Source organism: Salmo salar, chromosome ssa03, assembly GCF_905237065.1.
Source record: "Salmo salar chromosome ssa03, Ssal_v3.1, whole genome shotgun sequence".
NCBI classification, from domain to species: Eukaryota; Metazoa; Chordata; class Actinopteri; order Salmoniformes; family Salmonidae; genus Salmo; species Salmo salar.
Window position 1 is genome coordinate 62,707,140 of NC_059444.1, and position 25,930 is coordinate 62,733,069.

General features: G+C 40.4%; 1 protein-coding gene and 1 non-coding gene across 2 annotated transcripts in view; one reads left to right on the plus strand and one right to left on the minus strand.

Moving 5' to 3' along the window:
- Positions 1-1,611, minus strand: part of LOC106601114 (axin-1) — a 41,920-nt gene extending 40,309 nt beyond the window's left edge. Inside the window, exon 1 of the mRNA XM_045715057.1 lies at positions 1,510-1,611. The gene's annotated coding sequence lies outside the window, so the exon portion shown is untranslated. The remainder of the gene's footprint in view (positions 1-1,509) is intronic.
- A 5,386-nt stretch (positions 1,612-6,997) lies between these two features.
- On the plus strand, positions 6,998-7,069 carry trnat-cgu (transfer RNA threonine (anticodon CGU)). Its single transcript has one exon. It is a non-coding gene; the product is annotated as a tRNA-Thr (tRNA).
- The last annotated feature ends 18,861 nt before the right edge of the window (positions 7,070-25,930 follow it).

Consider the following 25,930-nt stretch of genomic DNA (forward strand, 5'->3'; position numbering starts at 1 on the left):
TGAACGTCTTAAAAGAGCAATACCCGAAAGACTGTCAGAAAATCTATTCTGGAGTCCTGCTGATGTTCTTTGTCATTGCTGAATATATCGTGACTAACAAACCCAAGAGTGGATTAGGCACAGAGGATTAAACGATTTGCCGTCTTGAGTTTATATTACTACTTATAGTTTCTACTCTTCGAAACATGCATATAATATAACTACATATTCAGGCTGCTTTTTGTTTGTTATGGAATGGAACCCTGAAGTGACATGCAGCGGTGGCCATGCAACCAATGGCGAAAGTCCTCTGATCATAGAAGATCTGTTGGGTTGGACAAATGCACATGAAATTAGGCATGAAAGCTTGTCATTATGCCCAGTATTTTGGGCTTGGGATGCACTTCAAGCAGTCAAAACAATTGATGTGCTCTGCCTTGGCAAACAAGGAGGCCCGTGACAGTAACAAGATCATCTGGAAAGAAAAAACGGAAACTGTTTTGAAATAACAAAGAAATGGAGCGATAAACAATGCAAATTCAGCCATCGCTCTCAAAGGTTCAAAGCTGTGCAGACAGCATAACTACCACCTCCATTTGAATTTACCTTGTTACGCGATGCTTGTTTTTGTTCTGCTGAAATGCAGACTGCTCCGATTGTCTTGCTATGGATCACGTCCCGCGCTACGCAGTCTGCGGTATGCAGAGCCGCCATCTTTAATCACAACTGAGTTCATCTGTCGATGGTTCTTTCCTTTCTCCCCTCTCTTACTCTGTTCTTGTCTCTCCGTCCCGGCCCCCTCTGCGATTGTTGTGGGGGTTCTTCTTTTCTGACTGACATCAAACCGCCATATCGACAGGCTCATGTGCCGCCCGGTAGGGGGGCAGCTCAAAACAAGCAGCATTGGCCGCTCTCCTTTACCTCGCCGTACATTCACTGACCACATTTCTAGTTTTTCTCCCAAAAACAGCAATTCCAAACAAAAATTAATCTCAGCACTGAGGCCTTTGATGTGTGGAAGGCCGAATTCAAAGCTCCTCAATAGGGTCTATTGAATGCATCTTTCTGTCAGATGTTCCGAGTAATGAGATTTAGAGGACTTTGATTGATCTAGGCCAATTTGTTGTCACCCGTACAGTCTCAGTCACAAATTCTACGGATAACTAAGGTATTAGAGACACAAACGCTTAATCCAACCAATCCGACTTTGTTGTTCTTCCGTTCTTCCGATGTACGAAAATCGCAAAAAAACACATCGTAAGTTAACAAGGGCTCAGCTGGAGTTCTATGATCGCGCCATTTGAAACCAAAACAATTCTGAGAGGCCTTTGACTACATTCTTTTTGCTTTCATCCCGACAATGCTCTTCATCCATTCTGACACCCCACTCACATGACTCTTTTCCCTTTTTTATGGTCGGAGACTCGATTTTAAGGATAATCTTGTTTACTGTCACAGTTTTTTTTGTTTCCGTAAAATACTTTTTTCGTACAATAACCAGTTAAGTCTCAAAATGGTCGATGCTCTCACCTGGCTCTCCTGATGAGTGTGTCGTCGGTTCTGATTTCTCTGGTCCGCCATGACTGGGCGCAGTCGCCTGCTTGCCACTCTAGACTACTTTCTTATACTCATGAACCTGTTTCTGTTTCTTACTAGTGGATTGCTGAAAGATGTGCATCTTTACTTTATGTTGCAGCTTCTTCACTGCAACCCCATTGGAGGATGCGAGGACCAGATGATAGTCTGCAGAATCCTATTGTAACTATAGCAACAGACCCCGCAGGCATGAGTGATTTTCTCCTAATTGCTGGGTAAACATTAGAAATAGCCCACTTACTATTAGCAGATATGATCACAGTTTGTGATGTGACAATTACAAAAATGAAAGTGGCTTTGAACAAACAAAGCTGAACGGAGTCCTCTTCCGCAATCCAGTCTGGTTTTATCCAGTCTGATTAAAAAATAAACTCTCTAGCCATGGAGAGTGGTGGAAATAGCTGTGCTTTGTTATAAAACCTGAAGTTTGGTTCTTTTTAGATCAAAGCTAGCATGTGTTTAATGGATAGTGAAGATTGCGAAATGCCACAAAACCCACAACAGCCACTGAGAAGAGGTATAAGCAGATGAGAGTAGTGAAAAGAACATTGGGGAAAAGGGTGAGAGATGATATTGCCTTTGTTGTATAGCGTTATCAGCTGCTTACCTTTCATATGAATTTCACACTTGCTTGTCTTGTAGCAGCCAGGGTCAGATTCAACAAACCCTTCCCACAATGACCGATTTTCCATTCACACTACCCCAACGAACATCCATGGTGTCGCCTGCCACTTGCATTTGCCTTGATTGCGCCACACTAAAACAAATTTTACTTTCAGATTTTCGCTTGATTTCAGTGGTTCTCTTTTCGGTCCATTGGGCACATTGGCCAGCATCTGTAATAGAAACAAGAGAAGCTACAAAACTCAAAGACATGTAACTCTTAAAAAGAAGAGAGCACCACAGGACAAACAGCTGGCCAGTGGTATCAAGGAGAGCCAGGATTAATGTTCGGGAGGGGTGAGATGTTGGAGCAGTCAAATCCTGGCTTGGGGAGAAAGATTTTATTTTCCTCGCTCTTCATCGAAGATGAGTTGTAAGTTGTCATGGACACAAGGATTTATTTTGTCTTATTTGTTTCTTATCCTGCAGATTTTCTCTAACACTCCCCCAGCGGAACGTAGACCTACAGAGAGGAAATATTCACGCAGAGGAAATATGATCGAAAGTTTTGCCTGAAATTTTTTGTATTTTTACCTGAACAGATGGATTAGAGAAGAAACAAAATCTAGAGCTGAAGTACAATCTACAAATCTTTCATTTGGTGGAAGTGACTATTATAGTACTGTAGATGCACATTTTACAAAATAATCTGTGTGTGCATGGGTGTGTTAAGAACATATTGTCCTCTCTATATTGTGTTTAATTTTGTTCGTATTGCCACCTCCCAGCATTCTCTGCACATTCTCTGACTATGACGTCCTCACTACATCAGAGAGACTCGTCAAACAGATCCACTACTACAAAAATACAAAGCAAACATTACACAAATGAAGACATCTACATTGTATGACCACAGAGACAAACACACAAAGACCTCAGTTTGGACAAAATAAACTACAAGTGCTAAGACTTCTGGCCACACAAGTGTTTTAATTGTACTTTGTGCGTCTATCAGGTAATATTCCATAGTGGTGGATTTCTCATTTGAAACCAACTGTGTTTTCATGGACACACTCACTCCCATATTTCCCCTCATGAATGGAAAAACAAGCCCTGCTTATCAAAGAGCAGTTTGGCCAGTGTGTCTATAACAAGGAGCAATGCATTATTAAAAAGATAGCTACATTAAATAGTTGTCTTATTCTCAGAGGGAGAAAGTGAGTTTCTTGGTGTTTCATCACATGAATAAAAATGCCTCATAATGATGTAATTTCAGGCTAAGGAATATCTCTCAGGGTTTACAACTGAATTGATTTACGATTCTGTTTACAGATTTACGGACCTGTTCTGAGCACAAAATCAATGCTGTATGACATTACAAACTACATACTATTTTAGTTTCAGGGATACAATTTCTTGTCATAAAGATTCAAACACGGGAGCAGGCACCATTGTTACAGTCTCATTTCAAATGTTCCCCTACATTCTCCATGCCTCAGATACCTGTTCTTTACTATAAAGCCTAGATGTTCTGCGGCCTTTGTTCTTCATCCATAATGGGCAGTAAAGCCTAGTTAAAGTCACTGAACAAAATCCTATCAACAGAAGTGCAATGGACAATGGATATGGCTGGTAATGACTGCTAGAAGGATGAATGTCCTCCTGTGTGGATCAGGATGTCCAAGGCCAGAGCCTCATTTTCTGTACCAACTGAGCTCTGGACAGAACCTTGAAATCTGGCTACTGGAGAGTGCGATATATTCTGGATGTTATAGGCAGGTGTATGTGCTTGGCATTTATAATACGGGCCTGGCAGAGCAGAAAAGTAAGAATAACCTAACTTGTGTGTTGCTGTGTTTGTTGATTCTAGCCACTGGGCACACACTGGTTGAATCAATGTTGTTTCTGTGTCATTTCAATGAAATTACGTTGAACCAACGTGGAATAGATGTTAACTGAGGGTCCTGTGTGGCTCAGTTGGTAGTGCATGGCACTTGTAACGCCAGGGTCGTGGGTTTGATTCCCATAGGGGACCAGTACAAAAATGTGTGCAGTCGTTCTGGATAAGAATGACTCAAATGTATTGACGTCTGTGGGTAGTCACTACTGAATACAATATGCTCTATACAAGTAACTTTCTTATACCGAATTTGGTTAGTGAGCTACAGATTTCTTACCAATTTTAATTGTTTTAACAATAGTATTTTTTAGCTCAAGGATCATCATTTAGGCCTCATAGAAATGCTTTGGGTTGTGGTTGATGATTATTGTAATCCACAAATTCCATAACTTTCCACGCTTCACCACTGTATACCATGTATTTATGGATTTCACAATTCCTGTGAACCAAGAAATAATCTCCTACTATTGGTGTTGTTTTCACCTCATTTCACTAACTGGGCAGCCCTGCACCTATCAGCATCCCCAGACTACAGAACATGGAACCCTGAGATAAACCACGCACAATGAAATTCCACCGATGATCAGCAGGGGACAAAGTAGCAGCCAGCAGCTGCAGTCACTTTTAATCTCAACCTACAATTCAGTCACAAACAAAACAATGAGCACGGAAACAAACAATAGACACCCTCCACAACTAATCTTGACTGACACATTCTGCATATCATAGACACTATGGTAGGAGCAGAGCTCATTCAAACCATTTGTGTCCTGAACACTGCATCATGACATATTGCATTTCCATTGTCCTTCTCAATTCACTCTGCTTATGTTGCTTCCGAAACAATTACAACTATTTGGGACTTCATTAGCTGTGGTGGAAGTTATATTTATATTGGCCATGCCTGTGCCGTGATGTAGCAAGCAAAGACAAACTAAACACAACTCGTCTTTTTCATTGTGTGCTTTTAGATTTCATTTTTTGTTTTAAATATGGCACAGTATAGTTGCTTGCTATACTTACTAAGCATAAAAGGTAACACTAGTGTAATAAAGACATTGTTAGCACCAGAAAACCTCAAGAATAGTTTAACATAAAACAGAGCAAGCTTTTGTTCCTCTCTAGGTACTGATGATTAGGGATAAGCAGGTCAAGGTTTCATCCACAACATCTGTTGGTTTTCAACACTGACTCATTCCCAATGGTAATGAGTCTTATTCATTTTGGAAAGCCTTTGAAACAACCCCTAGGATATCTGATCAAATGAAAGCCCTAAGGCAAGCATTTCTCTCTGAGGTTTTGGGGAAGAAGAAGATAGTGAGAGCTCCACCAGCCTCATGCATATTATATCACTAAATGTGGAGGCAACACAAATGTACTGACTATCCATATCAATACCGTAGAGCAGTTGAACTCGTTTCCTTTTCTGGGGTGCATTTTCCCAGGAGACTCAGAAATAACACATAAATATATCTGCAGTATTCTAAAATACAGATTTGTATTTCTATAACGATATACCCTCAGCAACAATGTAACATTTCCCCCCTAGAAAAGGCAATTCAATTTGAATGTTAGTCCGTCTGTTCCCAGTGTTCTGCAATTAACAGTCTGAAAAGAAGGATACATCTCAAGCTTACATTTCCTGCCTCATGACTCTCCTTCTCCTCTCTCCTCTCCCCCATCACTAGCAGTCTGTCTCCTTTCTCTCTCTCTCTCTCTCTCTCTCTCTCTCTCTCTCTCTCTCTCTCTCTCTCTCTCTCTCTCTCTCTCTCTCTCTCTCCCAAAGGTGTTTGTTTATTCCTCCCTCCAGGGTGTAGGACTGAAGCCCACTCCCACTGTCAAAGAACCCACCGACAGAGAAGATTAAAGGACCCAGTAAAACAACTGGTGTAACTCTGCTGACCAAACCATCTGTGCTTTTAAGAACACATCAGCAACAGCACAAAACACACACTGCCGTTAACAAAACATTTTTTTTACAGATTATATTGCATTTATGCTTAGGCGTCTTGTCGTTTCTGCATTCCTGTTTAGGCCTCAATAAGTATTTTGAGCACGGTTTGGATGGATGAAAATTACAGACGTGTTAACGTTGGGCCAGTAACCCGGAAAGTCGCTGGTTTGAATACCTCAGCCGACGAGGTGAAACATCTGTCAATGTGCCCTTGAACAAGGCATTCAAGGGTGCCGTAATACTATGGCTGAACTTGTAAAACAACATATTTCACTGCACCCAAAAAATATATAAATGTTTGGCCAATCGCAATTACATTAATTTTACATTACTTGCTGGGTCATTCTTAAAATGTTGTGACAAATGTGTCCCATGTCTGCAACAATGAAAACCTGATTGAATATCACATTTTTGAAGGGTAATTTAAATGTAAAAAGCGGTTTGAATAATAATTTCTAATTGAACTGTTTATTGCATAAATTGTGTGCGTGCGTGCGTGCTTGTGTGTGTATGAGCGTGTGTGTGTACTAGCTAGCCTTGTGAAGTATTGAAAGACATTGCAGTGTAATAGCCTCCCCTTGTGGTTCATGTAAATCATTTTATTTTCCTCGTTCTTTTTTTTTTTACTCACACCAAATGTCACTTCCAAAGTTACAGTTAATTTAAGTAGGCCTATGCTAAAATACGTTATATTTGACATGCATTGGTAGGGGCCCTACTAGCTACTCCCTTTCAACTGAAATTGTGTTACTTCTGTCTTAAACAAAACATTACCTATTTCCAATTTAAATAGTTTGAGTGTAGAACATACAAAAAAATACATGCACACGGCATAAGCCATGAAAAAATGATTTAACATTTTCAGGGGAATTGAACTGCCTAGGACCGCCACGAGATCGCTGTGTAACATATACTACTTCGTCTACATGAGATATGGAAAACCCTTTCATGCGCTAACCAGCGCAGGCGCGGTGGCCAAGTGGTAAGGCGTCGGTCTCGTAAACCGAAGATCGCGGGTTCGAACCCCGTCCGTGCCTTTTAGGAGATTATCAATAGCATTTCTGCTAAATCAAAAATCTATGTACCATTACCAGACTCGAAATAGAATTTATAATGGACAGCGTGATTAGCCACAACAACAGTCAAATTTGTGTTGATTTTCACTTCGACTGCAAACATGACTTTTGAAACATTGTGTGGGACTACTTTACCATCAATAGGGGGCAGCAAACACTAATGTTTTTAATACATCCATACAATCTTTCCTTTACAATGTTTACATAACATTTTAGCTAGAGTGAAACGTGACATATAGGCAGCAACTGCCTAAATTAGTGTGCTAAATTGCGCAATAAATTCATATTTTAAAAGAGACATGGGGACTTTTGTAAGAATTTTACATTAAAACAACCCAATGTTTTGCTTTTGTTACATCCCATTTCATCTGCATATTCAAACCCTTTCATCATTAGCCTTATTGTGAAAATCTTTTGGCGCGCGCGCGGAGCCCCGTTCTGGGCAGCTTAAACGCACAAAACAGTGTGACTCTCCATAGATTTCGAGGAATGCATTTCCCAGTTTCAATATTTGTATAATACTTTTAGGAAAATAAAACTCATAATTCCATTTGCACTAGGCCTAGCATATGCCAAACTTTCCCCCCCAATTGCTGCAGAAAACAACGCAGGACAACGCCATCAACGCCCCCCCCCCCGCCTAGAATGTTTTTCTGAATTCCAACAGCCTATAATTAAGAACAAAAACAAATATATTTGGATAAATGCCATATTGCCGTTGTCTGTTTTTGAGACTGCATCACCCCCTTCACGGCCTCTCTTACCTCGTGGCGTGACCATGAAGCAATGTTTGAGGCGCTGGTATCGAGATTTTATTTAATGCATTGAGTCAAGTCCGCCAGACACTGCTGAGCTCACCACTAGGAGCACGGATACTTAAAGAAACAACAACAGATAAAATCAGACAGTCGTTCCTTCCGATCCTGCTGACTGGTCTGATATTATCATGGTAAGTTTAAAGCGATGTTATATCCATGACACACGGAAGATGTTTTGCTTGAGAGGTCGGAGCGGCTGTCATGTCGTCTGTCTACCAGGGCTGGGAGGGCCAGCAGGTGTGAGGGGAATTCTTATTGCTGTCACTCCGATTATCTAATAATTATAGGACTTTGTTATTGATCCTTTTGAATAGCACAATGAACGCTAAACTTGTCTGTGAATGTTTAGATAATGCTATTTGTTTTGATATTAGGTTTGCATGATTAGTTGTCGTATTAAATGTGCTGTTCTTTTCAAGGGGTGGTCTCAGAGTAGCAGACAGATTGTGTCTGAGAGTACCTGAACTCTCTATGGACCACCAGACACTGTCTGGGACTCAACTAACGCCCAGTGAATTCACTAAATGCACACAAGAGCTGTATATCAAAACATGTTGTTTTACATTCTATACAGAGGGGTATATTGCAGCAATATGATATTAATGTGCACGTCATAATCAATTTATTGTACAGGAAATGTCAGCTTGATGCTAATCAAGCGTGTAGTTTATGAAAGGACAAGTTCAAGGATTGCACAGTGATTCAAATCATGAGGATTGCATAATCAGTAATCACATCATTTGTATAAAATAAGCAGGCTACTGTAAAGCCATTGTTCTTATGAAATCAGCCTTATTGTAGGTCATGTAGGATGTAGCTAGATTAACTAATAATTATAGCAGGCTGACATGGACACATTCTCAATAACAGTGAGTGGAAGTGTGTCATCTGTTTTATAGCCAGAAAAAACCCCTACCTAGACCATAACCCAATGTCAGTTATGCAATAGCCTACACACAAACTGCACTCTTTGAAAATGAGTTGAGGACAAAAGCTGAGGATGATGTAATATTGTATCCATAAGTAATTGTAATGTGTATGAGAATGTCAGGTGGCCTTAGTGTGATCTCAGTCACGGGATCTTGGGGGCGAGATGAGTTTGATCAGAATCCAACTGGCCCGCAAAGTCCCGCTTCTGGGACTCACCCTCGCATCTTAAAACCAATTAGCCCAACTTTATGTTTGTTTGTATGATATTGTGATTATGTTGGGACAGAATAAATAGTCAAAATAGTGGCAGGCGGTGGTGCCCAGTGAAGTTGAAATGTAACGCCGCAGGGAGAATGAGGGGCTTTTGGGGGCACTTGTGTTTCAGTTTCACCATCATAATGCCCCTAAAAATCCTTATTGCTCTTGCACTGATCTCCTATCATTGTGTTTATGGGGGTGTAGGAAATACATTTCAGATTAAACAAAAATTCATATCCGATTAAACTAAAATATATATCAGATTAAACTAAACTACATATCAGATTAAACTAAAATATATATCAGATTCAACTAAACTACATATCATATTAAACTAAAATATATATCAGATTAAACTAAAATTCATATCCGATTAAACTAAAATATATATCAGATTAAACTAAACTACATATCAGATTAAACTAAAATATATATCAGATTCAACTAAACTACATATCATATTAAACTAAAATATATATCAGATTAAACTAAACTACATATCAGATTAAACTAAAATATATATCAGATTAAACTAACCCAACTCTTTCCCCTCTATACATTCCACAGTACCCTTGGATTAATGTCCTAACTAGCTTTATTGTCTTGGAACCCATTACATGGGCTGATGATGATGGTGATGATGATTATGTTGATGATGATGATAATGTAATCATAATTTTTTATGTTTAGTTTTAGGTCACCATATTTTTGATGATGATGATGTTGAATTGATGTTTTTGAAAATGTACTTACCTTCTATGTAGGCCTTACTTTGTACTATTGCTGGTGCTAATGTTGAACATTAATATTGATATATTTATATTGATGGCTGCCAACCCATGACTAATGCACTAGCATTGTATGTACTACCTTTACATTCAGTATCTTTGTGATTCATATGTGTTTTTTATGTTTCTACGTTGTATGTGCTCCTTGCTGCAAAACCAATTGCCCTATGTAACAAATTATTGTTGAAACATGAACTAACGTAGACCACAGAGTTGCAAAGAAAAAGCCATATCTCAGACTGGCCAATAAAAATTAAATATTAAGATGGGTAAAAGAACACAGACACTGGACAGAGGAACTCTGCCTAGAAGGCAAGCATCCCGGAGTCGCCTCTTCACTGTTGACGTTGAGACTGGTGTTTTGCGGGTACTATTTAATGAAGCTGCCAGTTGAGGACTTGTGAGGCGTCTGTTTCTCAAACTAGACACTCTAATGTACTTGTCCCCTTGCTCAGTTGTGCCCCGGGGCCTCCTACTCCTCTTTCTATTCTGCTTAGAGCCTGTTTGTGCTGTTCTGTGAAGGAAGTAGTACATCGCGTTGTACAATATCTTCAGTTTCTTGGCAATTTCAGCCTGTAATCGAACCCACAAATGCTGATGCTCCAGATGCTCAACTAGTCTAAATAAGGCCAGTTTTATTGCTTCTTTAATCAGAACAACAGTTTTCAGCTGTGCTAACATAATTGCAAAAAGGTTTTCTAATGATCAATTAGCCTTTTAAAATGATCAACTTAGATTAGCTAACACAACGTGCCATTGGAACACAGGAGTGATCGTTGCTGATAATGGGCCTCTGTACGTCTATGTAGATATTCCATAAAAAATCAGCCGTTTCCAGCTACAATAGTCATTTACAACATTGACAATGTCTACACTGTATTTATGATCAATTTGATGTTATTTTAATGGACAAAAAATTTGCTTTTCTTTCAAAAACAAGGACATTTCTGAGTGGCCCCAAACTTTTGAACGGGAGTGTACATCTCTGTCAAATTGTTAATTTCATGCCTAAGGATAAAGAAAAGGTTATACCTGTATTTTGTTTATTTGTCATATATGCAATTAGGTCCACAGTGTAATGTTTATAAATAGTATTACATGTACTGTAGGTAGGAGAAAAATTATAATTTTGTAGATTGTTATCTCACTTCTAATGATGAATAAATAAGGATTGCATTGCATAAATCATAATTCAGTATGGTTATTGGCTTTATATCAATTGTGAGAGGTTTGCATCAATTACAACATGTAAGGAGGCGTTCAAATTCCTCAAAATATTAACGCAGGGGAGTTTTGACTTCTTAGCATTTCCCTTTAAAGAAAGGAGCCGTGTCTTCTTTCAAAGCCCAGATTGTTCCATCCTAGTCCTGAGGCAAAGGCCAGAACACACTCTTTCAGTGCTCAGAGCATGTGACACAAACACAAGCCACTGCTCAATATTTGTTTGTGTTAACATTACCAATGTATCTCCTTGGCTTGAACAAGCCCTTTGGTAGGGAGTTCACATAATGTCATGCCTACAATTTGTGCTTCTCACAGATGGCCTTGAGTGCACAATTAAGTTGTTTGGCACCAAGGTCTGCTTACAGACCCTGTTAAATTCCAGATGACTGGAATCACTGAATTACTAAATATTGTGCTAATTCTACTTTTTTTAAATGAACTACTTGCATCAGCTTTTTGAGTATTTCCAACATGAGATGTTACTATGTATAATATACAATTCCAAAACAGTTAGATCTACTTCATCTTTTTGATCAGTTACTTTCAGTGATCATGTAAAATATTTTTTTAATGTCTTTGATTATTTGCCATTTTAACCCATTGCTGAACATAGTGCGCATTCCACTAGCAGTCAGTGGAGGTAGAACTGCAGGGATTGTAAGATGCTGCATGTGTCTCTAGCATTAAGGGTTGTGTAACCTTGTTGAATGGTGGGAATGGGTGGTCTCATCATTGAACGTCAATTTGCCTGATGGTTTTCATATCAGTTCGTCATGATCCATTATACCTCATAGCACAACAAGCTGCTTAAGACTGATACAGAAACATGCATATAAAGTTGTGTAAAAGTATCATAAAGTCAAACAATTTAGAATTAATCCTCTAAAAATGAGGCCACATGGCAAGTTGTTGCGAATTGTTTTTATTATTAAGCTGAGAGTAAATATTATGAAAATGTAGTAAATTATACACTGTATATTAAATTGACATATCATGCTTTTGACATGTCATGCTTTTTGAACACATACAAATGAAGTAAGGTATTACAAATATTGAAGTAAAACCTGAATTTGTATGTGAAAATCATATATTTTGGGGGATAATATTTACTAAGCCCCTGAATAATTTTGTGCAGTGTAGTGCAGTCACAGCAGCTGTGGATTCATGATCAACTAATTGAAATACCAAACCGATGGTTTAGTTCGATTACCAAAATGTTTTGTAAATTAGATGAGGGAGAACAGATGAATTGCTAGGTAAAGCCCCGCCTTATCTCAGCTCACTGGTCTCCATAGCAACACCCACCAGTAGCACGTGCTCCAACTGGTATATTTCACTCGTCATCCCCAAATCCAACACTTACTTTGGCCGCCTTTCCTTCCAGTTCTCTGCTGCCAATGACTGAAAAAAATTGAAAAAAATCACTCATGCTGGAGTCTTATATCTCCCTCTCTAACTTTAAGCATCAGCTGTCAGAGCAGCTTATCAATCACTGTACCTGTACACAGGCAATCTGTAAATAGCACACCTAACTACCTCCTCCCCATATTGCTACTTATCCTCTTGCTCTATCACTCCACTATTAATGCTAAATTGTAATTATTTCGCCTCTATGCCCTATTTATTGCCTTACCTCCCTACTCTTCCACATTTGCACACACTGTACATAGATTTTCTATTGTGTTATTGACTGTACGTTTGTTTATGTGTAACTCTGTGTTGTTGTTTTTGTCACACTGCTTTGCTTTATCTTGGCCAGGTTGCAGTTGTAAATGAGAACTTGTTCTCAACTGGCCTACCTGGTTAAATAAAGGTGAAATATATATATTTTTTAAAGACCAATGGAATTTTGATTAAAAGGAACACTTTCAGTAGGCCATTTGCAATTCTGCTCATCTTCATGAAATATGCTGCACAGCAAGCGGGCTAAGACATAAAACAGGTGGTCAATGGTCATTCACACCCATCATGCTCTCTGTATGTCCACAAGCCTGTAGCTACTGCTATCAGGAGAGCACTTCCTTCTATGTGGGATATACTGTGAGTGAGCAGAATGGATATTTAGCTCTCTTCACCTTTACCTTGTAACTGATGACGGAATCAGAATGATTTTGACAGAATGGGTCATGAAACAAAAGTATTTGGGATTTCATTGTTGTATTTGCATTCATAGTAGAATATCAGTGGAGAACCTTCTATAACTAAGCCCATCTAAATAAACTCTGAAAATATCAGTAAATAAACACATCTATATCATTGTAAACATATCCTAGCCATGGACATATGGAATCAAAACTGTAATAATTTGCATTGTGAGATGTGACTGTGAAGTCATAAACACCTTCCCTTGCTGTGAAGGCGCAGTGTGTGAAGAATATGGTCAGGCTGTGTTGAATCACAGCATTTGCTGGCTTTACAGACAGGTTTGTCTTTGCTTATCGTGAGGTTACAGCTGGGGAAGTCATTATTGACACCCTATACCTTCAACGGAACGTTCCATTCTAAATGACACGACAGAAAGGATCTGTGCCTTTATTCATTTAAAATAAAACATCACAGCGAATGCCTATGGTAATAATATTGAAATGTGAATATTGCAATATGAGTATTTAAAATATTCAACTGTGATTGACAAGACGAGAAAACAACAGATAAACTATTAATAGGCTGATTAATAATGACAATAGAATCTCTGATTGTTGGTATAATTTCTGCATCATGTGGTGCCTGGTGCATGCGGTGCCTGGTGCCTCAGGAAGTAGATGATGAAGTGAATGACTGTCATAGTTGAGATATCTTTAAAAGAGACTGCAAGATATTCATCTGAGACATTTGATGTTCAATATAATGAGATAATAGCATAAGCTTGTTTGACTTTTTTCCAATGGATGTAATACTTTGAGTAATCTCTATTAAATGATCCCTCAAATCCTAATGATGTAGAATGTTTTCTGATGCATTGCTGTGCATAAACCAAAACTATGTTGATTATATTCTGTGATAAACTAGTAAACTTTGTAAAAAGAATCCCCAAAAGCCTCTTGCTATGACAAACTGACGACAGAGGAGAGGAATGCGCTGGAGAACCTCATTTTCTTCTGAATTAGCAATGTACATTCACAATGACCTACAAAATGGTTTGGATTGTCACAACCACCGTTAAGATTCCAGATGTGACCAATATATCCTGGTCCTTGCCAGTCCTTAGATTGTTGTGTTTCTAATTGTACAACCTTCCTCTCTAGAGGCTTCTTCTACATAAACGTAGAGTACTCTACACTGAGTATATAAAACATTAAGAACACCGGCTCTTTCCATGACATAGACTGACCAGGTGAATCCAAGTGAAAGCTATGATCCCTTATTGATGTCACTTGTTAAATCCACATCAATCAGTGTAGATGAAGGGGAGAAGACAGGTTAAAGACTGAAGATTTTTAAGCCTTGAGAAATTTAAGACGTGGTTGTGTACAGTCGTGGCCAAAAGTTTTGAGAACGACACAAATATACATTTTCACAAAGTCTGCTGCCTCAGTTTGTATGATGGCAATTTGCATATACTCCAGAATGTTATGAAGAGTGATCAGATGAATTGTAATTAATTGCAAAGTCCCTCTTTGCCATGCAAATGAACTGAATCCCACCCAAAAACATTTCCACTGCATTTCAGCCCTGCCACAAAAGGACCAGCTGGCATCATGTCAGTGATTCTCTCGTTAACACAGGTGTGAGTGTTGACGAGGACAAGGCTGGAGATCACTCTGTCATGCTGATTGAGTTCGAATAACAGACTGGAAGCTTCAAAAGGAGGGTGGTGCTTGGAATCATTGTTCTTCTCTGTCAACCATGGTTACCTGCAAGGAAACACGTGCCGTCATCATTGCTTTGCACAAAAAGGGCTTCACAGGCAAGGATATTGCTGCCAGTAAGATTGCACCTAAATCAACCATTTATCGGATCATCAAGAACTTCAAGGAGAGCTGTTCAATTGTTGTGGAGAAGGCTTCAGGCCACCCAAGAAAGTCCAGCAAGCGCCAGGAATGTCTCCTAAAGTTGATTCATCTGTGGGATCGAGGCACCACCAGTACAGAGCTTGCTCAGGAATGGCAGCAGGCAGGTGTGAGTGCATCTGCACGCACAGTGAGGCGAAGACTTTTGGAGGGTGGCCTGGTGTCAAGAAGGGCAGCAAAGAAGCCTCTTCTCTCCAGGAAAAACATCAGGGACAGACTGATATTCTGGCAAAGGTAGAGGGATTGGACTGCTGAGGACTGGGGTAAAGTCATTTTCTCTGATGAATCCCCTTTCCGATTGTTTGGGGCATCTGGAAAAAAGCTTGTCCAGAGAAGACAAGGTGAGCGCTACCATCAGTCCTGTGTCATGCCAACAGTAAAGCATCCTGAGACCATTCATGTGTGGGGTTGCTTCTCAGCCAAGGGAGTGGGCTCACTCACAATTTTGCCTAAGAACACAGCCATAAATAAAGAATGGTACCAACACATCCTCCGAGAGCAACTTCTCCCAACCATCCAGGAACAGTTTAGTGATGAACAATGCCTTTTCCAGCATGATGGAGCACCTTGCCATAAGGCAAAAGTGATAACTAAGTGGCTCGGGGAACAAACATCGATATTTTGGGTCCATGGCCAGGAAACTCCCCAGACCTTAATGCTATTGAGAACTTGTGGTCAATTCTCAAGAGGTGGGTGGACAAACAAAAACCCACAAATTCTGACAAACTCCAAGTATTGATTATGCAAGAATGGGATACCATCAGTCAGGATGTGGCCCAGAAGTTAATTGACAGCATGCCAGGGCGGATTGCAGAGGTCTTGAAAAAGAAGGGTCAACACTGCAAATATTGACTCTTTGCATCAACTTCATGTAATTGTCAATAAAAGCCTTTGACACTTATGAAATGCTTGTAATTATACTTCAGTATTCCATAGTAACATCTGACAAAAATATCTAAAGACATTGAGGCAGCAGACTTTGTGAAAATTAATATTTGTGTCATTCTCAAAACTTTTGGCCATGACTATATGTGTGCCATTCAAAGGGTGTTCTTAATGTTTTGTACACTCAGTGTATGTGTGTCTTCAAGAACCTTCCCTCTATTCATTATAGGATGAATGGATTTGTATGTATGAGTGAATAGAAGATGGTGGCATGTATTCTTTCACTACGCTCATGCACATGAGTCCTCCTAGTGTTATTTAGTGGTCTTCAGACAAGGCAGAGCAGAGAGAGAAGGGCACACAGCCCCAGTTTACTGTTTAATAATCTCTGCTCACATTTCTCCACACTGACAGCCTGCCAGATACAACAATCTGAGGGTGTGAGAGTTAGCAGGCCAAGAGCACGCACGCACACACACGCACACACACAAACACACACACACACAGCTTTTAAACAAAATACCAGGTGGCATAGCAAGATTAAATGTGCCTTTTCTTGTCAATGCACATAATACTTGAACAGGATGGGATGACACATTTAGTTTCAGTCCTTCAGCATATATCAGATGCTGATCTTACTTGTAAGTAATACAACAAGTATTGTAATTACTGTAATTATAGTAATCCTGACCCTAAATACAGCGTAAGAACAATGTCATAACAACACTTGTTACAATGTAAGTGTTACACATTCTGACGATAAAAAAGTTTGGAATTGTTCCATTCGGGAATGCTTTATAACAATGTTAGTCAGGAAAAATATATATTTCCTTGTCCAAAACATCAAGACGTGTGAAGCAATAGGCACGGTATGAAACCCTTACAGCCAAGACTCCCACCCACATCTAATCCTATTGTAGATATGGCCATATTGAGTGCTCTACTGTTGCTGATGTCAGATTCCTTTGTCATTCACGATGAGCTGCACATAATGTTGAAGTCCCATTTTGAAGCAGGACTACTTAGACAGAGAGGGACACACACAGAGACCTTGCAGGGGAACTCTGCTGGGTAAAGTATATTGAAAAATCACACATGACAAGCCACCCTCACACAGCGAGGGGGATACTTTTACCCTTTCTGCCTCAGCAGTTATATTTAGAGCTTCAGTAGAACCGGCGAACAGAGGACATCATGATGCATTTGAAGCTAGATGGGAAGGAATTTAGATGATTCTCTTGATTCTTATGCTCGAATCAGACACCAAACATGATTAATACAGTAAGACTAATGATTGTAGGCTGTGCTCTCTTGGTATGACAATGTAATAATGACAATAGAAAGTTGTCCAGCCAAATGTTACCAAGTTGTCGCTCTCAAAATTCATATATGGCCATCCAATACGTCAAGATGGAGCTGGGCCTTAACTCGGTAAGTAGCTGTCTTCTGGGCATATGTGCATCCAACACTGTCATCAAACGCTGATTTCTCACATAAATGCACACATTGATTCAGGTAACAGACCATTTAACTAGGCCTAGAACCCCTAGACAAAGCAAGTGAAACAATATTAATAGGCTAGTTATTGGGTTCGTAACAATATACATTTGTGTAACTACCGTGCCGAGGTCCCATTTGAATCACGAGAAATTATTATATGCCCAGTGTTGGAAAAAGTACTCAATTCTTATACTTGAGTAAAAGTAAAGATATCTTAATATAAAATGAGTCAAGTAAAAGTGAAAGTCACCCAGTAAAATACTACTTGAGTAAAAGTCTAAAAGTATTTGGTTTTCAAATACACTTAAGTATCAAAAGTAAAAGTATGAATAATATAAAATTACTTAGATTAAGCAAACTAGACAGCACAATTTTCATGTTTTTTTAAATGTACTTACGTATAGCCAGGGTCACACTCCAACTCTCAGACATCATTTACATTTATATTTGTGTTTAGTGAGTCCGCCAGATCAGAGGCAGTAGAGATGACCAGGGATGTTCTCTTGATAAGTGTGTGAATTGGGCCATTTTCTGTCCTGCTAAGCATTCAAAATGTAACGAGTACTTCTGGTTGTCAGGGAAAATGTATGGAGTAAGAAGTACATCATTTTCTTCTGGAATGTAGTGAAGTAAAAGTAAAAGTTATCAAAAATTTAAATAGTAAAGTAAAGATACCCCAAAAAACGACTTTACTTAAGTACTTTACACCACTGAATATGCCTTTAGGGGGTGCGGATCATATGACTCATCGCACATCTCGTTTTCTGAGACTTCTTTGTGAAGGCAAAATGTGTTTAGCATTGAGCATATTTGGACAACATTCATTGTAGTGATCACATCTATAAACCGTACTTGAACGTTGTCCTGTGACCCATGTGAACACTCAGGAGGGTCATCAAAAGCGGACCAATTGCTAGACATATGGGGATGTGCACTGCTTTATTTCACTGTCATGCTGCTAAGCACGGTTTTTAACCACACTCAAGTGCATGGACAAACCACACAATTCGACACGGTTACTGAAAGTCTAGGTGCATGTACAATTCCCAAACAAAACTGTGGGGGGGCGTTTTAAAAGTTCCAATTTACAGCATAGCACATTTTCCTCACTGAACAATAAGTAGGATTTACATCAACTGAATCTATGATTCTTGTTAAATCCAGAATCCTTGACAGGCATCCCTGGAGACCAGCTCTGTGCAGTAGAGCTCAGCTTCCTCATATGACTGCCAGGCCTTGGAGAGAAGCCCCCAAATGAATAAGTAGCAGGCCCTGGTTACTGCATTCTGGCCCAGAGCTCTCTAGCATGCAGACCCAGGAGTAACAGCTTAATTAACAACCACAATGGACATGTACGGTACCTAAAGATATATCTACATTAGGCAAAGATGCCAGAAAATAAATGCAGTTAGTGTTGTTATTGTCTTTAAATAGGCAGGTAAAAACACAGAGGCTAAATAAGATCCTCCTGTTGATTCAGTGGTTAAGAAATCACTCAGAGATATTTTGGCTGGTTGGGTTATGACTTTGGGATGTAGCCATGTTGTTGTGGGTCAATGACAAGCTGCGCTGCCAGCTATTATGAGTCCACCGTAGTCGGAACATTGTGGAAAAGAGGCAGGTAATATGTCTCTATGCTTCGGCCCTCTGGCAGAATGTCAACAAACCCCTTGACAGTGTTTCAAGGATGCTGTATTGACAGGGTTATGAAAAAATGAGAACTATTCACATGACAGACATGCTCCATTTTCACATGACAGACATGCTTTATTTTACTTTTTTCTTACATCAAATGATGACAAATAGTATGAAAGACTCCCTTTGTTCAATCCATCATTGCAACTGATCATGTTTCTTACCTTTGAGAGGCCATTTGTCTAAGGGAAATGTTACTGTCAGTTGAATATAAAACCAAATGGAGTGCGTTTTATCCTCCCAGTTGAAAAGATCAAATAGGATTTAAAATGTTGACTGGCACAACTTACATAGAATATCATGCAAGACCTACTCCACCTTGCACACACTGGTTGAATCAACGTTGTTTCCACATCATTTCAATGAAATTACTTTGAATCAACGTGGAATAGACGTTGAATTGAAAGCTTCAAATTCCTCTGTGTACACATCACCGACGATCTGAAATCGTCCACCCACACAGACAGTGTGGTGAAGAAGGCGCAACAGCGTCTCTTCAACCTCAAGAGGCGGAAGAAATTTGGCATGGCCCCTAAGACCCTCACAAACTTTTACAGATGCACAATTGAGAGCATCCTGTCAGGCTGTATCTCCGCCTGGTACGGCAACTGCACTGCCCGCAACCGCAGGGCTCTCTAGAGGGTGGTGTGGTCTGCCCAACACATCACCGGCGGCACACTGCCTGCCCTCCAGGACACCTACAGCACCCGATGTCACAGGAAGGCCAAAAGTATCAAATCAAATCATCAAATCAAATCAAGTTTTATTGGTCACATACACATGGTTAGCAGATGTTAATGCGAGTGTAGCGAAATGCTTGTGCTTCTAGTTCCGACAGTGCAGTAATATCTAACAAGTAATCTAACAATTCCCCAACAACTACATAATACACACAAATCTAAAGGGGTGAATGAGAATATGTACATAAAAATATATGAATGAGCGGCATAGGCAAAGTGCAATAGATGGTATAAAATACAGTATATACATAATATATGAGTAATGTAAGATATGTAAAAAAAAAAAATGAAGTGACATTATTTAAAGGGGCGTTGTTTAAAGTGACTAGTGACCCATTTATTAAAGTGGCCAGTGATTGGGTCTTAATGTAGGCAGCAGCCTCTTTGAGTTAGTGATTGCTGTTTAGCAGTCTGATGGCCTTGAGATGTCTGTGTGGGTGGACCATTTCAGTTTGTCTGTGACGTGTACGCCAAGGAACTTTCTACCTTCTCCACTGCTGTCCCTTTGATGTGGATAGGAGGGTGCTCCCTCTGCTGTTTCCTGAAGTCCGCGATCATCTCCTTTGTTTTGTTGCTGTTGAATGAGAGATTGTTTTCCTGACACCACACTCCGAGTGCCCTCACCTCCTCCCTGTAGGCTTTCTCGTCGTTGTTGGTAATCAAGCCCACTACTGTTGTGTCGTCTGCAAACTTGATGATTGAGTTGGAGGCGTGCATGGCCACGCAGTCGTGGGTGAACAGGGAGTACAGGAGGGGGCTGAGCATGGACACCCGATCATCAAGGACACCCGAGCCATGGCCTGTTCACCCCGCTACCATCCAGAAGGCAAGGTCAGTACAGGTGCATCAAAGCTGGGACCGAGAGACTAAAACAGCTTCTATCTCAAGGCCATCAGACTGTTAAATAGCCATCACTAGCCGGCTACCACCCGGTTACTCAATCCTGCACCTTAAAGGCTGCTGCCCTATATACATAGACATGGAATCACTGGTCACTTTAATATTGGAACACTAGTCACTTTAATAATGTTTGCATACTGCTTTACTCATTTCATATGTATATACTGTATTCTATTCTACTGTATTTTAGTCAATGCCACTCCGACATTGCTTGTCCTAATATTTATACATTTCTTAACTCCATTCTTTTAATTTAGATTTCTGTGTATTATTGTGAATTGTTGGATATTACTGCACTGTTGGAGCTAGAAACACAAGCATTTTACTACACCCACAATAACATCTGCTGAATATGTGTATGCGACCAATACAATTTGATTTGATTTGATTTGAATTGACATCTGTGCCCAGTGGGACATTTCATGATCCATGGCCAAATGTTTTTTTTCTCTCGCTCCCTCTTTTTCTGTTATGGGATAATTGCGTGGTGACCTAGTAGTCTGCATTCTTTGTTTTAGTATTGCCTAACTGAGAGAAGATCATTGCTTGTCCACACAGAACCATACCCCTAATTTTCATAAGTCATGGGGTCAAGGAAGAGGGATGGGGAGATAGGTCAGGCTGAGCTGAACCACGCCTCCTCTGCTGATTAATGCAGTGCAGCACAGCCTCTAACCAGAAGCACATGAAGGCCTTTTGCAGCCAAACCAAATGAATGAATATCTATTATGAGACGAGTAGAGGACGGGGACAGAACAGAGAAAATGTTGAGACACACAACTTTGTTGTATGGCCTCTTGTTTGGCAGAATCTGTTTGGGTCATCTATGTTTGTGTCTATAATGTCTCTTGTTAAAAGTGCAATAAAATAGAGCCAAAATGCATTCTCATGGTGAACACATAATATAAAAAAGGATGCTATATCCACATAGAGGTGTCATGGCCATAGGGGCCACAAGGGCACCTCATATTTGTCCTGTTTTTGTTCAAATAATTACTAAACATTTTATTATTATTCATGAATTATTTCTAAAAAGACCTGTCAGCGGTATTTTGCAAACTGACTGGACTGGACCAGGCAAAGAGTACCCCTACATCCTCCCTAGTAAGTGGTTCCTTCCAAGGTGCAGCATGAGCAAAGATATGCTAGGCAGGATGCTCGATACTCTAGTGCGTGCAGACAGTATCGCCAGTGAAGGAGGAGAGAGAGTGTTGATTGACACACAGCGTTTGATTCGATTTTAGCTGCTGGTGATGAGCAGGACTTGCAGGAGGTATGTTTGTAAATGAATTTGATCAAGCTATGTAGCCTATTGATTCCTTCTTGATGAATACATAAAACAAAAATGTTTTGTTGTTTTTCTGTAATACTAGCTATAGCTCTGCTTTAGCTAGCCAGCTAGATAGGGTCCTAATCCCCCCATCATCACATACTTTGTGAACCCTCTAAAATAATGGGTGCATGACACCCCTATCCATATACAGGTTATACTGAGCAGAATTGCATGGCTCCATCCCTCTGTATTTTAATGAGAAATACTCTTCTAACCCAACCTCAATTAATCAAAAGAACTTACATTTCTCTCCTATTTAGCTAAAGTTATATCCCACAAGACAGGTTGAGACATGTTTCACTGCACATAGCAAAACCCTCAGTTGCTGCAAAGAATTTTCACCTTCTTCTACTGCAAGTCAGAACACTTTCCTTGTGAATTATCACACATTCCCCTTTGTCTTTTCTCACCAAAGTGAAGATAAAAGTCATTCCTCTCCAAGTCATGAAAGAGAGGAGACAGATCCCTCTAACTTCATTATCAGATTAAACACACTCCAGTCATCGGTTGATTATAGGCCTGTAAGTTGGCAGGTGAATGATGGTCAACATGGTGACTCAGCAGGCTGAGTGGACCTGAGTGGTAGGTTTGTTGGGTGATGGTAGCATTAATGATCACAGCTGCTCCTCATCATGTCTACATCAGTGGAGTCTCCTCAAAGGAGGAAGGGGAGGACCATCCTTAAAAATAAAAGTAGTGAAACACTAAAAAAGTTGTTGTTTTTAGATAAAACTATACTAAATATATTAATGTAACCAAATAATTGATTAAAACACACTGTTTTGCAATGAAGGTCTACAGTAGCCTCAACAGCACTCTGTAGGGCAGCACCATGGTGTAGCCTGAGGATATCGAGTTCCCATCTTCCACTGGGTACATTGACAGAGAGGGATGCTATGTGAGCTAGCTGGCTATCCAACACTGGAACTCTTCCAAATCAAGGTAAGCTTCGTTTTTATAATTTTCTTTTACCAGCTAAAGATGTAGGGTGTGTGTAATGGTCAGCGGTTATGATATGAAAGTTTGGCTTGGAAAGTTTTTTTTGCCTGGTCACAGACAGCTGATTTGTTGTGCACTGAAGTCCAGCGAAGGGAAAGGGTGAGAGGAGAGCGCATAGATGAGAGAATAACTTTTTGTGATCATGCTGTTTGTATGTGGCTGCTATGAAAGTGAACTGTGTTTGCGTGTGATCAGGGGTGTATTCATTATGTCGAAAAACGTTTCTTAAACTGAAGCAAACGGAACCAAACAGGGATAAACATACCTGAATGTGTCCAATAGAAACTCTTGTTCGCAACTGTTGGACTAATGATTACACCCTAGATCACCTAGATGCAGGCAAGAGAGTGCAATGTGTCACTGTCTGTCACCTTGATTACTAACATTTTTCTCTTGACCTGTGCACATATGTTGTAAACTTTCATTCACAGGCTAGATTTTAGCAACCTCATGATGGGTATAGGGAACATTAAAGTATCATATACTGCTCAAAAAAATAAAGGGAACACTTAAACAACACATCCTAGATCTGAATGAAAGAAATAATCTTATTAAATACTTTTTTCTTTACATAGTTGAATGTGCTGACAACAAAATCACACAAAAATAAGCAATGGAAATCCAATTTATCAACCCATGGAGGTCTGGATTTGGAGTCACACTCAAAATTAAAGTGGAAAACCACACTACAGGCTGATCCAACTTTGATGTAATGTCCTTAAAACAAGTCAAAATGAGGCTCAGTAGTGTGTGTGGCCTCCACGTGCCTGTATGACCTCCCTGCAACGCCTGGGCATGCTCCTGATGAGGTGGTGGATGGTCTCCTGAGGGATCTCCTCCCAGACCTGGACTAAAGCATCCGCCAACTCCTGGAAAGTCTGTGGTGCAACGTGGCGTTGGTGGATGGAGCGAGACATGATGTCCCAGATGTGCTCAATTGGATTCAGGTCAGGGGAACGGGCGGGCCAGTCCATAGCATCAATGCCTTCCTCTTGCAGGAACTGCTGACACACTCCAGCCACATGAGGTCTAGCATTGTCTTGCATTAGGAGGAACCCAGGGCCAACCGCACCAGCATATGGTCTCACAAGTGGTCTGAGGATCTCATCTCGGTACCTAATGGCAGTCAGGCTACCTCTGGCGAGCACATGGAGGGCTGTGCGGCCCCCCAAAGAAATGCCACCCCACACCATGACTGACCCACCGCCAAACCGGTCATGCTGGAGGATGTTGCAGGCAGCAGAACTTTCGCCACGGCGTCTCCAGACTGTCACGTCTGTCATGTGCTCAGTGTGAACCTGCTTTCATCTGTGAAGAGCACAGGGCGCCAGTGGCGAATTTGCCAATCTTGGTGTTCTCTGGCAAATGCCAAACGTCCTGCACGGTGTTGGGCTGTAAGCACAACCCCCACCTGTGGACGTCGGGCCCTCATACCACCCTCATGGAGTCTGTTTCTGACCGTTTGAGCAGACACATGCACATTTGTGGCCTGCTGGAGGTCATTTTGCAGGGCTCTGGCAGTGCTCCTCCTGCTCCTCCTTGCACAAAGGCGGAGGTAGCGGTCCTGCTGCTGGGTTGTTGCCACCCTACGACCTCCTCCACGTCTCCTGATGTACTGGCCTGTCTCCTGGTAGTGCCTCCATGCTCTGGACACTACGTTGACAGACACAGCAAACCTTCTTGCCACAGCTCGCATTGATGTGCCATCCTGGATGAGCTGCACTACCTGAGCCACTTGTGTGGGTTGTAGACTCCGTCTCATGCTACCACTAGAGTGAAAGCACCGCCAGCATTCAAAAGTGACCAAAACATCAGCCAGGAAGCATAGGAACTGAGAAGTGGTCTGTGGTCCCCACCTGCAGAACCACTCCTTTATTGGGGGTGTCTTGCTAATTGCCTATAATTTCCACCTGTTGTCTATTCCATTTGCACAACAGCATGTGAAATTTATTGTCAATCAGTGTTGCTTCCGAAGTGGACAGTTTGATTTCACAGAAGTGTGATTGACTTGGAGTTAGATTGTGTTGTTTAAGTGTTCCCTTTATTTTTTTGAGCAGTGTATATTAGCCAATTTGAAAAATGTCATATGTAAACAGCTTTTCAAGATGGTGTAACCTTGTGTTCACTTTACTGAGAAACAGCAGAGCCTGCCAAACTCTGCTTTAGCAGTAATATTCAAAACATTGAAGCACATGAGAAATGTTTTCCAGTTCAGCCTGTCTTCGGTCATGTGACAATAGGTGTTGTGATGCAACACCACATATCCCACAAAGGGCTGCTTCGCTCCAAGAAATGAACTCCTTGGCAGTCAGAGGCTCTTTTCTTGGCATGGCCTGTGAGGTGGTAAATGGAAAAACAGGAGGCCCACACAGCAGCAGCCCTCTCTCAGAAAATCAAGTAGATTTTAACTACTGTGGTTCCTCATACTTGCTCCTGTCTTGTTAAAATGTCTTACGAACCAGTGCCACCTTGAATTACAGGTAAGAGAGATCTTATAGCTAATAATGTTATTTGACATATTGTATGTAATATGAAAATACATATTATGTAATGTAATGGAGAAATTGTAGGAGTAGAGTAAACTCAACATTTGGGTTGCAAAACAAAAGGATAGAGTAGTTAAATTATGTAAAGGACGCACCACATTTTGTCCTCTTATTCAAATGAAAGTGAGGAGCTTTTAAAAGGAAGTTAACAGGCCAACATGAAAATGAGGAATTAAAAGCACCCTCTCTCCTCCTG